The sequence below is a fragment of the Topomyia yanbarensis genome, chromosome 3 (assembly GCF_030247195.1).
Source record: "Topomyia yanbarensis strain Yona2022 chromosome 3, ASM3024719v1, whole genome shotgun sequence".
Classification (NCBI taxonomy): domain Eukaryota; kingdom Metazoa; phylum Arthropoda; class Insecta; order Diptera; family Culicidae; genus Topomyia; species Topomyia yanbarensis.
Window position 1 is genome coordinate 52,691,227 of NC_080672.1, and position 16,728 is coordinate 52,707,954.

Sequence of the window (16,728 nt, forward strand, 5' to 3'; positions counted from 1 at the left end):
AAAAAATCTGCCAAAATGTGTCATACAGTATGACTCATACTGTTCTAAAGTAAGTTACACATTGTACGTGCTTTGTTGATCAGAATACTTGTTAAGCATATAAAATCTGATCAACAAAATTATAATTTCGAGCGTTCAATTTCACTGTGCTTTACGCTTTCTTAAAAAAAAGTGCAGGTATTTTCCCGGTACTACCTGTATTGAGTGTGTTAGTACCGTGGAACCGGTTCTCTCCAAAAAGGGTCGATACTGGGAACCCTATTTCAAATGTATTTGTGTTGTCGTCTATCGAAATTTAACAAACATTCTCACTCGATAGGAACAATCCTGAGTGTTTCTAGCATATTGATCTTTTCAAATTTGCCCACAGTACTCGTTCCAAGAGATACAGTAGAGAGGTATTCACAGCCAGAGTTTAAAATAACGTAATATATTCTATATTTTACTTTATTGCCCAATTGTATCAGTATCGCAAAGATAATGTGCATTGTTCACGTGGTACATAATCCACGAATGATGCGAGGATACACGAGCATACACATCCGGAAAACCCAATCCACACGGAATTCCCCAGGACACGGTACCCTGCTGGACGCCACCATACACCAGTGGACCACCGGAATCACCCATGCACATGCCCTGCCAGTCCTGGCCCAGCGCACAAATTGAATGTGTGTAGATGTGGGCGTGAAGGAGGTGACGGCTCATGCAATCATGCCGTGTGATAATGTTAGTGCTCAGCCACTGCAAGTTCCCTCTAAGAACGGTTGGTTTCAAAATTGTCCAATGAAGGACGTTCGTTGGACCAATTTGGACAACGTCCAAATAACCGTTCAACAAACGTCCATCGTTGGACCCGTGTTGAACGATTTTGAAACAATTTTTTGGACGTCTCAGTGGGTTGTTAGGACCACCAACGTGGGCTTTCAGTTGTCCCCATCCCGAAGCCAAAGCACCGTTGGCAGATCACTGAAGATGATAGGTAAATCAGTCTGCATCAGTGACACACCATGGGCAATGGTTTTGGGATCGTATTCTTCATGGTTGATTAGACGGCAAATGCTGTAAGTAGTTCCGCGACTGTTCAGAAAAATAGTTCCGAACACGGCGTAAATGATATCCAGCTTTCGCCCATAGGTACTTGGGCCGCCGTTAGCACCCAACGATTGGTGATGATTGAAGCACCGCAGAAATGAGCATTTGCAGAATTGCGTAGCGAAACCTGGTACGGAAACTGACCTGCAGTTGCATTTGATCCTCCGACAATGCGTCCTTCCCACTCGAGGTACTCAGTGGGAAGTGCTGAAATATAAGTAGAATAGAATTATTAATCGCCCTCAACAATTCGACCGTTGCTACTTACTATTGCCAAAAACAGCAACTCCACCAACGATAAACAGCAGTAGATTTAGGTAGAACATATTTTCTACGAGATCTCCTCCAAATAAACGGATCTTGTTCGAAAATCTGCTTTTATAGCAGAACCAAGGCCTTATCATGGGGAACAGAGAGAAACGCAATTCAAACGCATGTGCTAAAATATCGCATCTAATCGCCAAATTTATCAACCGATGCAATTAAAGATTGGTGAATTCAAATAGTTAATGAAATGAGTACAAATGTTCCGTGCTGAGTTATATATAATGCGTGGAAATCTAGCATTATTAAAATTATAGCTACATAATTTTTTAATCCACACAGACGCATTTTCTGCATGGCAGTCGGAAAGCTGGCTGTAAGTCGAGACTTACAGGGTTGTTATGGTCGAGCGGATTTCGCGATTTTTGCGGATTTGGCGTGTTCTTTGTTCTCAATTTAATGCATCGCGCGGATTTGGCGCGAATTCGAGTTTGGACCGTATTTTATTTATCGGAGTCTTCTTAACTTGCCCATTTATCATTTTGTTTAAGATGTATACACTCAAGTTTTTTTACGCGGTTTTTTTTTGCGCGGTTTTTTACGCGGATTTGGAAATTTACGCGGTTTTCATTTACGCGGATTTTGAAATTTACGCGGTTTTCATTTACGCGGATTTTGGAATTTACGCGGTATCTATCAACGAGTTTCCCTTTAACGCGGATTCTCAAATTTAAGTGGTCTTCATTTACGCGGTTTTCATTTACGCGGATTTTGAAATTTACGCGGTTTACATTTACGCGGATTTTGAAATTTACGCGGTTTTCATTTACGCGGCATGTATCCCCCGCGTAAAAAACCTGAGTGTACTAATAACTTTCACTTCAATCACTGGGAACACTAATCCCTCAGAGTGTTGGTTAAAAATTTAACCTGAGACTCCGTTATGCCGCTTTATAAATATTTGAGGTGATTACGAATAATATGAACAGTTATGATTTTTGAAGTTTCATTTAAAATGATGAAACACGAATTGCAATATATTGGTGCATACAATGTTCTGCGTTTTCTTTTCATTTGGATTCAACTATAAAACTCAGCATATTTAAAATCGGTCCTAGGGGTCGGTTATAGTAGCTATTGACAGCAATCCATTTACAAAGTTGAAATACTGTGCAAAACTTTTTGACTAGGTTGGTGTTTACTCGCCTTTCCGTGTGATGGAAAAAGCAGCAAATTAGTTCTGCCTAGAAGTAATGAAATCACGACAGGGTCGGATACGAGGATCGCACGGGAATTGAAAATAGCAAAATACCACCGTCTGTGCAGTTCTGAAACATTTCAAGGAACGTCTGTTTCCCGGAAGATGTAATCAAGGCGTCGGACGTTGTTGTACGGCAAAATGCGGCTTGGAAAGCAGTATGCTCAGTGTGCTGACCAATTCAAACGGATGCATCCTTATGGACGATGAAACGTGTATCTAATTGGAGTTTGAATAGAAACAGAAACTTTATATTGCCAGGGGTCGCTGAGATGTTCGCAAGAAATACAAGTTTGTTTTTTGCGGGTAATGTTGCCGGTAAATTGTTGATATGGCAAGGAATCTGCAACGGTAGCTGAAAGACTTCAATTTTTTGTGGCAGCCAACCAGAAAAAGAAGGTTGGATTCTTAGTAATGTGGCATTTTCAAATGCGTGTATTTGCTTAACCTTTCTTTCAATCGAATAATTTTCTAAGGTCGAAGCAAAGGTAATTTATTTTATTTTGCAAAAAAACTGAAACAAAACCATTCGTCGTTATTTTGAAGAAATCCACATACTTTTCTGTTGCTGTCGCTCATCTTCTGCGCTGTCTTGGCCTGCGGATTCGACCAATTCTTCATTTGGCCAATGTCGCTGGAAATTGCGTTTCATTATCGTCTAATACATCGCTGTTGGATGGAGCTTCGGACAAAGATTCTGTTTTTTTTGTGTAAACTGGATTCCATTGTTGTATCATTATAACACACCCTTGCTGTAATGGCAGCTGGGTAAGTTTGTCCAAACATAACGATCCGTAATGGGACTTAATGAAGGTTAACATCCGTTTATTGAGGAACTTCCTTTACTTTCGAACTCGTAGTATTATCTGTCACGAAAACACTGGTTTTCCTGCCACAGGAACAGATCCCTTGCCAAATTATAATTGTTTCATGATCCGCTGCAAAGTACAGCGATTGGCATTCTTTTTTGGGCTATACTTCAAAATTTCATCAAGATCGGAGCCCAACAACTTGAGTTACAACCATAGGTGAAAGTTGGTTAATGGTGACTATGTATTTGAAGTGTACGGGTTCCTGCGCAATCAAAATAGCTGCAGTCAACTGAGTTCACAAGAACCATGGATTTATTAAAAGAAATGCAATAATTACTAGTAACTTTTTGGGACTCTGATCCATATTTTTTCATATTCTTTTGTCGTGACTAAGGTAAGTCGTTTTTTCAATATAAAATTTAATTTAATTAGGAAAAAATGGCGGAAAAGTTTTTAATCGTTAGTAACTTTCATTGTACTGAACGGAATCACATCAAATTTGCACAAATTAGTTGGAAAAATAGTCACCAATTTTGTATGAAAATTCGAATTTGACTTTTATGGATAGCGCAAAAAATTCCGTAAGTGACGCGAAGAAAAAGCGATATTTGTTAGATCTGGTACTGCCCACTCGAAACAGTCTGGTAATTACCCACTCGAAACATTGGACTAAGTAATTGAAAATCAACCACTCATTTGTCTCGGGCACACAAGAAGCGCGTTTGAAATTCTCGATGTACCACGATCCCATTTGCACAAACACATTTTGTGTGAATGTAATGCAAGCGTGTGTATTGCAAAATGTGACAAACTCCCAGTAATAAACCCCTCACCCTATGCTTATCTTACTACCAACCCGGACTAAAAGTGTAACTCCGGCCCTGAATATGGTGCACTTAAGAGACCCAATAAAAAATTGTGAAGTTATATAAGACTCTTGCATGCATTTTTGAGCTAAATGCTTCATTCATCGTTCGCTAGTCAAATGAGAAGCATGTGGATGCACGGTCAGATGGTGCGTTGTGAAGAAGGTAGTCAGATTTTTCGTCGCCCATATATTGTTGTGCATATTATCTTTGTTAATCAGCCTTATTCTGCATTATGGCGAATCGCTTTTTGGAACGAATGTGGTTTGCAGTCTCAATGACGACATATCAAAATCAAACGGGTGTCAGATTCTATCCAAATTACAATCGTTAATAAAAGAATGGTGTCGAAAATATTTTGCGTTGTAATTCAAAATAGCTCTGAAAGCTAGGAATATGTTTAAGCATCAGCCACGATATGTTTAGCCTATCAATAAAAGACGGTGGACAATACATTAGAAGTTTCCTAAAATTTTAAAAAATAAAAACCATTGCAAGTTTTGAAGATTTATAGAAATTTGCATCTATTTGTTTTGAAAACCGCGCAAAATCTCGCGCGGATTTGTCTCGTTTTTATTTTGTCGTCTTCCGTAACAACCCTGGACTTAATGCTATTCCCATAAGAAGACAATCTGGGCGGCAAACTTCAGATTGTCTAATTTACCGACCCCATCTGCATCAAATGGAAGTTTACGTCTCCATGCTTCCTGTGAACCCAAGCCGATACATTTGGGATGAGTCGGTGGATGCACCTTTTTTTCTCCACGTTGCACAGTGTTTCCAAACGGGCAAGAACGTGATCGAAATTGTTTTGACCTCGAAAAAAAACGATCTACGAGCTATAGCGTCTTCAGCAAAGTTTGTCTATAAAATTAATATTAGCTTGTTGATTAATCCCTCTAAAGCTGAGAAGCAAATTTTTGTTTGGTCATTTACGAAAATAATAAAAAAAATGTATTCAGCAAAGTTGTATGGAATATAATAAGAAACAACTTTGCTGAAAATGCTATGTATCCGTTGATTTTATTACCCATTTGTGGAGTTTTCTATTATACCCCTGAAAATCACATTTTTCGAAATATCTTCAGGGTGATTTTTTAGAATTTCAAAATGGTCTAAGATTTTGTTCGGCATAAGAAAATACACAATTTTTGTTATTCAAGTTTATTTCTATCTCTTAAATCTGTGGAGTTATCGAAAGTTTTAGTGCAAAAAAGCAATATGTTGGTATGAAATAACACTTCAATCCGCAAATTTCCGCAGACAAAGCCATATTCATTCGAATCTATAAAGCAAACGCTATCAAATCCATGGATAACCATTTGTCGCATGCTGTCTATTGCATGCAAAAACATAAATTCAAAAAACAACTATTAAACCCTTTTACAAGGCCATTCAACAAGTATATCACACATTTAAGGGTAGGTAAAAGGAGGAAGTATGAAGCATGTTGTTACATGTGGGTGAGGTAAGAGGGGGGGGGGTTAACATTGCTTACCAGCTACAAAATGGAATCAAACATTGGAAATATACCAATACTATGTTTTCAATTCTAAAATCTTTTGGTTTGGGATAAAATTATTCGTCAGCAAGATTACCAAATACTAATTGCTGGACTTTGCATCGGAACAATCTTTGACTTAATGCAACAAGAATTAGGAACTTTCGAACAGTGGTGTCGACAAGTTAAATTATCAGTTAACCCAAGCAAAACTTCAATGGTTCTTTTCACGAAAAAGCGAATAACAACCGGGTTTCGTCCCTTGCAGTTTTTTTATTCTGAGCTACTGTGTGCAGATCAAGTCAAATACGTTGGAGTTATATTGGATTCCAAACTGAATTGGTCTGCTCACATTGAGCTCAGAGTCAAGAAAGCCTGTATGGCCTTCGGGCGGTCCAATACTGTCATACGGATGCCTTGTGTGGTGGCAGAGGGGAGAGGTGATGACAGTCCAGTCAAAGCTAAACCATCTGCAAAGAATGGCTCTCATGGCGTTGACTGGTGCTTTCAGCACAACTCCGACTGCTGCTCTTGAGGCACTTCTAAACCATTACACATACACCTCAAATAAGAAGCACTGTCATGTGCAATGCACATTGTGCATACAGACTGCAGGTTACTGGGCTTTGGAACAGTAACCATGTTGATCTTGCCACCAGTCATACGCGATTGTGGTCACAAATGGTTACATGAGGTGAAGATATTCTTGCTCCCAGCGATATTACACTCACATGTAGTTTTCCTTACAGGACATTCCACGTGAAGATTCCCTCTCGAGAGGAGTGGTTGTCTGGCTATATGGAAAGACAACAACAAACGCAAGTGGTCTGTTACACTGACGGTTCTCTGGTGGAGGGACGTGCTGGTGCTGGCGTCTACTGTCGTGAAATGAGATTGGAACAATCTCGCTCACTAGGTAGATATTGAACTGTATTCCAAGAAGAAATCTTTGCGATTTTTTGCGTACAATCGGCCCTTCAACTGAGTTTGTCCGACAGAGTTATAAACTTTTGCTCCGATAGTCAAGCTGCAATCAAGGCCCTTATCTCAGATAAATCACGGTCTAAGCTAGTGATCGCTAGTATCTACCTTGTTTGAGTGTCCGGACATTCCGGTATTACTGGAAATGAATGGGCTGATGAATTGGCCAAACAAAGGTTTTTCTAGAACAACTGTGCCAAGCGATTTTGAAAAATATCCTCCATTTTTCAAAGGTTTACTACGGCATGCTGACAAGGCCTTAACAGGCCACTGCAAACTCAATTATCACATGGCAACAATTCAGCGCGCTGAGTCTTTTTCATGCGATCTTTGTGAATCCGACCACGGAACCTCACATTATCTGATATATGCAACTGTCCAGCAGTAGCGCAATTGGGATTTGGAGTTTTCGGCCGTCCTTATATAGACGACACTAGAAAAAGCTCTAGAAAGAGAACTGCGGAGACTGCGTTTTGGATCGATTGGATTCGCGTTTAGCTGTCAAAAAACGAATCAAATCGAGCACTGCCCATCCTTATAACACTGGACGTGTTGCCATACAATGCCGGAGCATACGATGCCAAAAATGCTGTTTTTCTCTCCGCAGTTCTCTTTCTAGAGTTTTTCTAGACGAGACCATATTTGGACGACTGAAACTCAGAGACTTACTAAAGCTTCTTATCCAATGTGGTAAAGACCTTTAGGCTTACTCGCAGGCGAGTTGAACTACTTGTGAGTTTAACTTACCTGCTGTTTGTTTTGGTGCTGTTATTTTTCCCACCCTTCCAACTCTATCCAAATGTCGAGTTTCAAAATGATCAATAATTTATTCTTCAACATGATATTCGTTGAAATTTCATTATTAAACTATTTCTGTAGTCGACTTGTAAGTGCTTAAAAGACTCTAGTCTAAAAAGATGCTTTATATCCTTATTACTAACATTTCAATGGAAAACTGTGAAAATTTCCTACCAAATTATGTACAAATAGTTTACGTTAAGTGTACTAAGAAATGTTTTTTGTACCACAGTAGTCAAAAAAACTGGTCTCAGTGGTTAATGTACCAAACAAAGAAGAAGTGACGTTTTACCGGTAAAGTAGTTTAGAAGTAGTGCTTTTAAAGGAGTTTTGTAATTTGTCTAATTACTAATTAACAAACTTGATCATTGTGATTGTTCATTTTATGTCCCTTAAAATTCTTTACAATTTTTTTTGACACTTTACCCGTACCTCTTTTTATTTCGCTGCAATTAGAAGATACAATAAGATGTCGTCACAAATGCAGTGGGTTCAAAAACGTCGTTTTGCAATGTTATTAAGAAAAATTGCGTCGGAATGAAAACAAATACTGATACGGACTTAAAAAAGGAGTTGTAGAACTTGCTAAGATGCATCTTTTCGATAATAATAAAGGTTATGTTTGTTATTTACTATTTCGAATAAAATTAGCAAAAACGTTAATGATACACTAACTTTGAACTAATTTACTTCTAAAAGAGTACTAAATTCACTTAACTATAAGATATTAGTACACTTTTCTATGTAAAAATTTCTTAATTTTCCAGTGGAAACAAATAAAAAATATGATAAGTGGCATACTTTTTATTTACCGCTAGTATAAGAGAAAATATGACAAAAATTTCAAGTTCACTAACCCAAACACGTGGAAACAAGAAGAGATAAGTATATGACGTCAAAGAACAAATTATGCAGCTTTTTCATACGAACAATCCAAAGTATCAACCCTTTCATGCCCAACTGTTTTCTAGTGTATGTAGGGTTTCAAAACTATTTTTTTCTTGAGAACGAAAAGCCCCCTGCTTCCCTCGCAATGCTAGAAGCTGCTCAATTTTTACCTTCCAGTGCTCAATACAATTCTCCTAGAATATTTACAATAGTCCAATTGCGTGGAAAACGTAGCCAAAGACAGTCTAAATTGATAAATTTTATCAGTTTTCAATCATATAACAACATAACGAAGATACATGAAAAATTGATTTTTCATCGTCAACGTAAACTGTCCCTGGCAACACTGCTCCTTCGGAATCCAATCAGACTAATTGCACTAATTTCAGTTCTAGAGCTGATCCTTGCAACTGTTAATGCTCAAATTAAAGGCAATAATCACATTTACTCTAACTTTAAGACATTTTACGTCTAAAATGTTACTTAATAGCTGAAAAATATGGGGACACCATTTACTATGAAATTGTCTCACCTTTCTAATGATACCAATTGAGTTGAAATACAAAGTGTACTTTTTGAGTTAGAGCCATTTAAATACGATTTTTTATTTAATAGGAGTACCTCCTCCCTTAAGGATAAATAAGGTGCAAGTCAATCTTGTGGGATAACTGTGCCGGGTTTTAATCGCGATTTTTACGCGGATTTTTTACTTAACGCGGCTTTTTACGCGCGTATCCCCGCCCAAAAAAACCTGTATATTCAATGTTTTATTTTATCACCAAATTGTTGAAGTTCTCACAGAGCAAATCGGCGTCGTTCACCTTGTTCATAATCCACCAATTATGCGAGGACACACGAGCAAACACATCCGGGTATCCCAATCCACACGGAACACCCCAGGACACGATACCCTGCTGGACGCCATTAAGTGCTAGTGGACCACCGGAATCACCCATGCACAATCCCTGCCCGGCCGGGCTCAGCGTACAGATTGTGTTTCGGTAGACCATACTGTAACGACTAGGCCGGTGACGATTACGGCAATCAGCCCACGTGATAATGTTAGTGCGCAGCCACTGCAAGTTGTTAGGACTACCAACGTTGGCTCCAAGTTGTCCCCATCCCGAAGCCAAAGCACCGTTGGCAGTTTCGATATAGGTATTACCCAGACCAATAGGCTTAACCAGATCGTTGTAGACGATAGGCCATTCAGTTTGCACCACTGACACATCATTGGTTAATAGGTTGGGATCATAGTCTCCATGGTACATTATACGGCAAGTGCTGTGAAGAACTCCGCCACTGTACTGATAAATAGTTCCGACTACGACGAAGGTGTCAGCCAGCCTTCGCTCATACGTGCAATGGGCCGCCGTCAGCACCCAACGAGGGGTGACGATTGAAGCACCGCAGAAATGAGCATTTGCAGAATTGCGTAGCGAAACCTGGTACGGAAACTGACCTGCAGTTGCATTTGATCCTCCGACGATGCGTCCTTCCCACTCAAGGTACTCAGCGGGAAATGCTGAAATATAAGTAGGATGGAATTGTTGTTCGCGCTTAACAATTGGACCGTTACTAAATACTTACTATTGCCAAAAACAGCAACTGCACCAACGATAAGCAGCAGTAGATTTAGGTAGAACATGTTTTCTCCGAGATCTCCTCCAAATAAATGGATCTTGTTCGAAAATCTGCTTTTATAGCAGAACCAAGGCTTTATCACGGGGAACAGAGAGAAACGAAATTTAAATGCAGGTAGTAACAAAATTGCATCTAGGGTGAAGTGCCTATTTTCATCATATTAAGGTGCGTGCCTCACTAATTCATTAATTACTCGGCCTACAATCGATGGCATGCGTACAAATTGACATCAACAGCATTACTTCGTTGTTAAGGGGGCCCTCCTATATAATTGTGCAAAAAGTACCTAATGTTGGGTATTTTTTTAGAAGAAGTAAAATGTCTTAGACATGTGCGCTATTCTGCAAAATGATTTTTAAGGCTCCAGCAGAAGGTTTTTTTCGAATCTGCGGGCATTCTCGTTTTCGAACCATTCAACAGCAATCAACTTCGCGATTTGTCCGCCTAAAAGAAGACAACATTTTCTGGCGCAGTAACCTACAAAATCGCAATATTTTGATCATCAACGATTTTTTACAGTGGGCCAAAGTCGTGCGAAAAAACGGTACTTTATTTTCAAGTGGTCGCCATTTGGTTTCTATATACACTCAGGGTTTTTTTTACGCGGAGGATACGAGCCGCGTAAATGAAAACCGCGTAAATTTCAAAATCCGCGTAAATGAAACCCGCGTAAATTTCAAAATCCGCGTAAATGAAAACCGCGTAAATTTCAAAATCCGCGTAAATGAAAACCGCGTAAATTTCAAAATCCGCGTAAATGAAAACCGCGTAAATTTCAAAATCCGCGTAAAAAAATACCGCGTAAAAAAAAACCGCGTAAAAAAAACTTGAGTGTAATTTTTTTCACGTTTTTAGGTGGGGGCGCCTCTATGGAGATCGTCTTGGTTTTCTGCTTGTATACGACGAATTGCGACCTGTATCGTGCCTGCGGATGAAGTCGGTTTTCATAACACTTTTTCCTGAACCGCCATTTTGAGCGCTATTGTTGACATTGTTACACTCAAAAATATGATTTTACGGATGAAACCTTATGTGGTTTTCGTTTGAAGCGAAACTGAGTCAAAATGTATGAACTGACAGCAGTTGGGGTTAGAACCTGACTCAGTTTCAGGTTCAAGCGAAATCGCCATTAATAATCATTTTTCAGAATACCGCACATGTCTAAGTCATTTTACCTCTTCAAAAAAATTATCAAACATTAGGTACTTTTTGCACAATTCTATAAGAATTGAATCCCCTTAATAACCATGATAAAAACACATATGCCATGAAATGGTGAAATGCTCGTATTTGAGTGCAACAAAAACTCGAATCGAGTGACCTTATTGTCGTGCTACCATTTGACTCAATGCGTTGAACAAAGATGATAGACGCTGCTGTAACCAAACGGCATCAAATGGGTAGGGTGATAATAGAAACATGGCGCAAATTGGCTCACCACCCTATTCGCCAAATCCGGCAAACGAATCAATAAACGATTGGTGCATTCAAATAGATAATGAAACGAGGACAACTGTTCCGCGCTGAATTATTTGTGATAAGTGGTAGCGAATGGACCTAGTCTAAATGGATTATCTGCTAATCTAAGATGTTATTCACATTATTGCAATTTTTTTTTATATTTTATTTTTTCTTTGATTAAATTGCTTGCATTACATTTCTTATTTAATATTTTGGGTGTTCAGCCACAAGTAGTCACTTTTCGTCCCTATTGTTTGCATGATTCGGTTAATTATTATTAAGATATGGTCGGTGTTAAGTCAGACCGGACTAAGTGACATTGTATTGATTTCGAGAAAAACGAGTTTAAAGTTTGAATCGCAGCATCCTTTACGTTATAATTCGAGATTAATTTTTGCCATAACTTTTGCTTACTATAACATATTTCAAATCTGGCAAGAGTCGAATGTAGCGTATGAAATTCTTAATCCAATGCTATCATTATCTCATTTTTTAAGATTTTGCGACTTAGTCCGGTCTGACTTAACACCGCCTAATATAATAGGCTTTCGCAGTTAAGTGATTTTTACAGTGGGAAGTGTAAAGTTTACTTGGCTCGTGAATAAGGATTTAAAAAAATCCTATAAACTTTTTTTTCAGTTCGTTTATTTAATAGGCACAAATACGTTAGCTTGGCGGTGCCAAATTAATTTTTTACATTTTAAATATCTTGAAACTAAGAGACCACAAATATTTTTTTAATATTGAGAAGAACATTTTTTACAACTATCTTAAACTAAAAATACGATTCGATATACAAGATTGAAAATAATTATTTTTTACAAAAAAAAATTTACAGCTGTCATAAGACTAGGAATGTAGATTAACATACAAGAAGGGGAACGAACTTTTATGAGAAATTTCGCAGCTATGTTAAAACTAGGAATACAATTAGATACACAAGATGGGAAACGAAAAAAAAGAAAAGGTTCAATGCTATCTTAAAACTAGAAATATAATACAAATTGGTTTTTGTAACAGCAGCAGGAGTTGTATCAGGAACAGGGGGAGTAGACGAGCACGATGACAGGGAAAGAAGAAGAAAACTTGCAACTTTCAGGCAAAGAGAAGAACAGTGACATGAGTTAGAGCCTCAGGCTGGTAGATGGTAGATGCCTAGGATCGGGTTGACGGCGGAGAACCCTTCAAGAGTAATCAGACCATCTACTTGCTCTCCCTTTGAATTCATTTTCTGCAGGCGTGGTAAAGGTGACGGCAGTCATATAGTGGCGCTCTGGTGCTCCAAAAGGAAGGACAGGGAACTTCTAAAAACGAGAAATAAAGGATATGGGCTAGATTAGGATATTTGTCGTTTTAATAAAAAGGTAGATGAGAGACATATAGGGAAGATCGCGACTTGCAGGTATATCCCGAACTGGAACATCGGGCGGTCTACCTCGGGCCCGGAGGGAATCCTTTAACTGTGATCTGGCACCACAATACCCGGCGCACACCCCCACAACGTGATCGATGTAGTGGTTGGACCTTCATTATAAACGCACCGACTACTCTTCGTGAGCCCAATACGCTGCAAATGCGCATCTAATGTGTAGTGGTTGGACATAAGCCGGGACATTACAAGTATGAAATCCCGACCCACATCCACCCCCCTGAACCTAGGCTTCGTTGATACCGTCGGGATAATCGAATGTAACCATTGCTCCACGAGTTTTTCCAACTGTCGAGTGTCGTATGATGACAAATACTGAATTCACCTTCTAATACGCCCACCTTTGCTAAAGAGTCGACCTTTTCATTACCCGGAATAGAGCAATAAAAGGGAACCCAAACAAAAGTAATCTGGTAAGATTTTTCAGATAACTTGCTCAGAGACTCCCGTATCTTCCCCAGAAAATACGGGAATAGGTTTTTAGGCTTCACCGCACGAAGAGGGCAGAGTCTCGATGTTACCAAGGGTGTACTGAATAGCAGCGACGTAAACTGAAGCGGGATTATTGAGCTTGAATGAAGCGGTGATAGTATTATTGAAGATACCGAAGCCAGTGGACCCATCGAGATTTGATACGTCAGTGTCGTACATTTTGTCACAGTCGACTTCTCGGAATTTATCATAAAATATATTGCGGATCACGGGATTCCACGAATCTCTTCCTTCATGGATGTGTCGAAGAATACAGTAGAATCAGAAGTATCTAGGAAACGGACGCGGTTGGGATTGTACGAAGAAGGATTGATGCTCTGTGCCATGTAGTGGAAGTACAAGGACTTAAATCGGGTTTCAGCATTAAGCTCGACGAGCCTCTCGAAGTTTTCAATCACCAACGGGTTCAAAATGTCGCATCAGATGAGCAATCGATATGAGAGTTCCCAAAATCGATTATTTAGCGGGAGAACGCCCGCCAGCACTTCGAGACTCATCGTATGGGTAGAATGCATGCAACCCAAGGCAATGCGCAAGCAACAATACTAGATTATTTCCAGTTTGATGAAGTGTATGTTCGCAGCGGAGCGGAAACAGAAACACCCGTACTCCATCACCGACAATATCGTTGTTTGGTACAACTTGATCAGGTCTTCTGGGTGGGCCCCCCACCATGTTCCAGTTATTGTCCGGAAAAAAATAATCCTTCGTTGGCATTTCTGTTTCAGATACCTAATGTGACATCCCCAGGTACCTTTAGAGTCGAACCAGACCCCGAGATATTTGAATATGAAGACCTGATTGATCGTTACACCCATTAATAGAAGCTGTAGTTGCGCCGGCTCACGCTTCCTTGAAAAGACAACCAATTCAGTTTTCTCCGTGGAGAACTCGATGCCCAGCTGGAGAGCCCAAGCAGACAAATTGGCCAAAGTATCTTGCAATGGTGCTTGCAAATCGGCAGCATTGGACCCTGTAACAGAGACCACCCCGTCGTTTGAAAGTTGCCTTAGCGTGCGTGAATTGGCAAGACAATCGTCAATGTCATTCACGTAAAAATTGTAGAGTAGGGGACTTAGACATGAGCCCTGGGGAAGACCCATGTAGCTAAATCGAAATGTTGTTAAATCGCCATGCGAAAAGTGCATGTGCTTTTCAGACAACAGGTTTAGCAAAAAGTTATTTAAAATTAGTGATAGACCATGCTGGTGCAGCTTCTCTAACAGAATATTGATAGAAACTGAGTCAAAAGCTCCCTTAATATCCAAGAAGACTGATGCCATCTGCTGTTTGTTAGCATAGGCCATTTGGATTTCTGAAGAAAGCAGCGCAAGGCAATCGTTCGTCCCTTTGCCTTTGCGGAAGCCAAATTGTGTATCTGATAGTAAGCCATTTGCTTCAACCCAATTGTCGAGGCGAAACAAGATTATTTTCTCGAACAACTTCCGAATACAGGACAGCATTGCAATCGGTCGATACGAGTTGTGGTCGGAGGCTGGTTTTCCTGGTTTTTGGATGCCGATGAAATTCATTTGCCTCCAGTCATGAGGGACAATGTTACCCTCAAGAAACTTGTTAAATAAGTTCAACAAGCGCCTTTTTGCAGTGTCAGGCAGATTCTTCAGCAAGTTGAATTTGATTCTGTCTAACCCAGGGGCGTTATTGTTGCATGATAAGAGAGCAAGTGAGAAATCCACCATCGAAAACGGTGTTTCGTTCGCGGTATCGTGAGGAGACGCGGCGCGGTATGTTTTCTGTACCGGGACAAAGTCCGGAGAGATCTTCTTGGCGAAAGTGAATATTCAGCGGTTTGAATATTCCACGTTCTCGTTGGTACTGTTTCGGTTACGCATACGTCGAGCCGTACCCCAAAGAGTCCTCATCGCTGTTTCTCTCGTTAACCCGTCAACGAACCGGCGCCAATAACGTTTTTTTGGTTTTCATTAGACTCTTCATTTACCTTTCTAACGACGCGTACTGTCGATAACTATCGGGTAACCCATCACCTTGGAGGTTTTATATGTAGTGGTTATATCTGTATGCAGTTCTGAGTACTCTTTTTCCTACCATGAGGTGGAATACCACCCGAGGGTGCTCGCGCCGGGTACTGTATTAAACTGCGCGCTGTCGAGAATTAAGCCAGCCAAAAACCTGTTCTCTCATGCCCATCGCCTTCACTTCACCCACCGGTCATGCCGAAATAAGGTGGGTTGTGGATTTTTCATCAAGACACCATTGAACTAATGCTGATTAAACTAATTAAACATGATATATTTTTTTATTTCAACTGTTTCAGCGTCAAGTTCGTGGATGGTGTGCCATTGTATATAGATGTTCCAAGAATGTAAAGACACAATTATATTGAACAAAACAACATAAAATTTTATTTTGGAGAAAAGAGAAAGGCCCAATTGCACAGCTAGGTGGATTGAAATAAGTTTTTGTGGTGTGGTTACTATAGAAACTGAAGCACTCATTTCCTGTCCCTGGTGTGTATGGAGGCGTGTTCCGGTAGTAATGGGTACTGTTTCAACTCGCCTCGGTTTCCCCTAATCATTTGATCTAAATCAGCCACTCGATGATTCCATTTTCTTGAGCAATTTTTGTCAATCTATTTGATCTTCTCGTGTAACAACATCGATACCTTTATCTAGCGTTGTTCAAAATCCACGTACGGTGTGAGGATACACGGGCAAACACATCCGGAGAACCTAATCCGCACGGAATACCCCAGGATACGATACCTTGCTGAGCGCCACCATGTGCCAGTGGACCACCGGAATCACCCATCCACATTCAGTTACCGATTGGCGAATTAAAATAGGACGAGATAATAGATAAGTACAAATGTTCCGTGCAGACTTTGTGGTACCGGTAATCCCCATTCCGAAAATTCCGGGAATACCGACCACTTGTTGGTACCGTAATACCTGCACTGAAAAAAATCCAGTACCGATATTTTCGGTACGACATATTTTATGGAAGATATCGGTCCGCAAGGTGGTTTTTAATTATATTAAATATCTTCTAGATAAATCGTGCAGCTTACGCCTTTGTGGGAGTATGAGATGGAGCCATCGTCATAATAATTCTAGATGGTTAACATTACTAACACCCGTTGTAATGAACGATATGTTTAAATTCCTTGACTATTTGGTTGACATAAAATTTGCACTAAATTTCAAAGTATTATCATCTAGCGCAAGAAACGTAAAAATTTGTTTTGTTTTTTTTTATTA

At 39.8% G+C, this 16,728-nt stretch overlaps 1 pseudogene; it reads right to left on the reverse strand.

Moving 5' to 3' along the window:
* Window positions 1-447: 447 nt before the first annotated feature.
* LOC131686933 (transmembrane protease serine 9-like) lies at window positions 448-10,135 on the reverse strand (annotated as a pseudogene).
* Window positions 10,136-16,728: the final 6,593 nt, after the last annotated feature.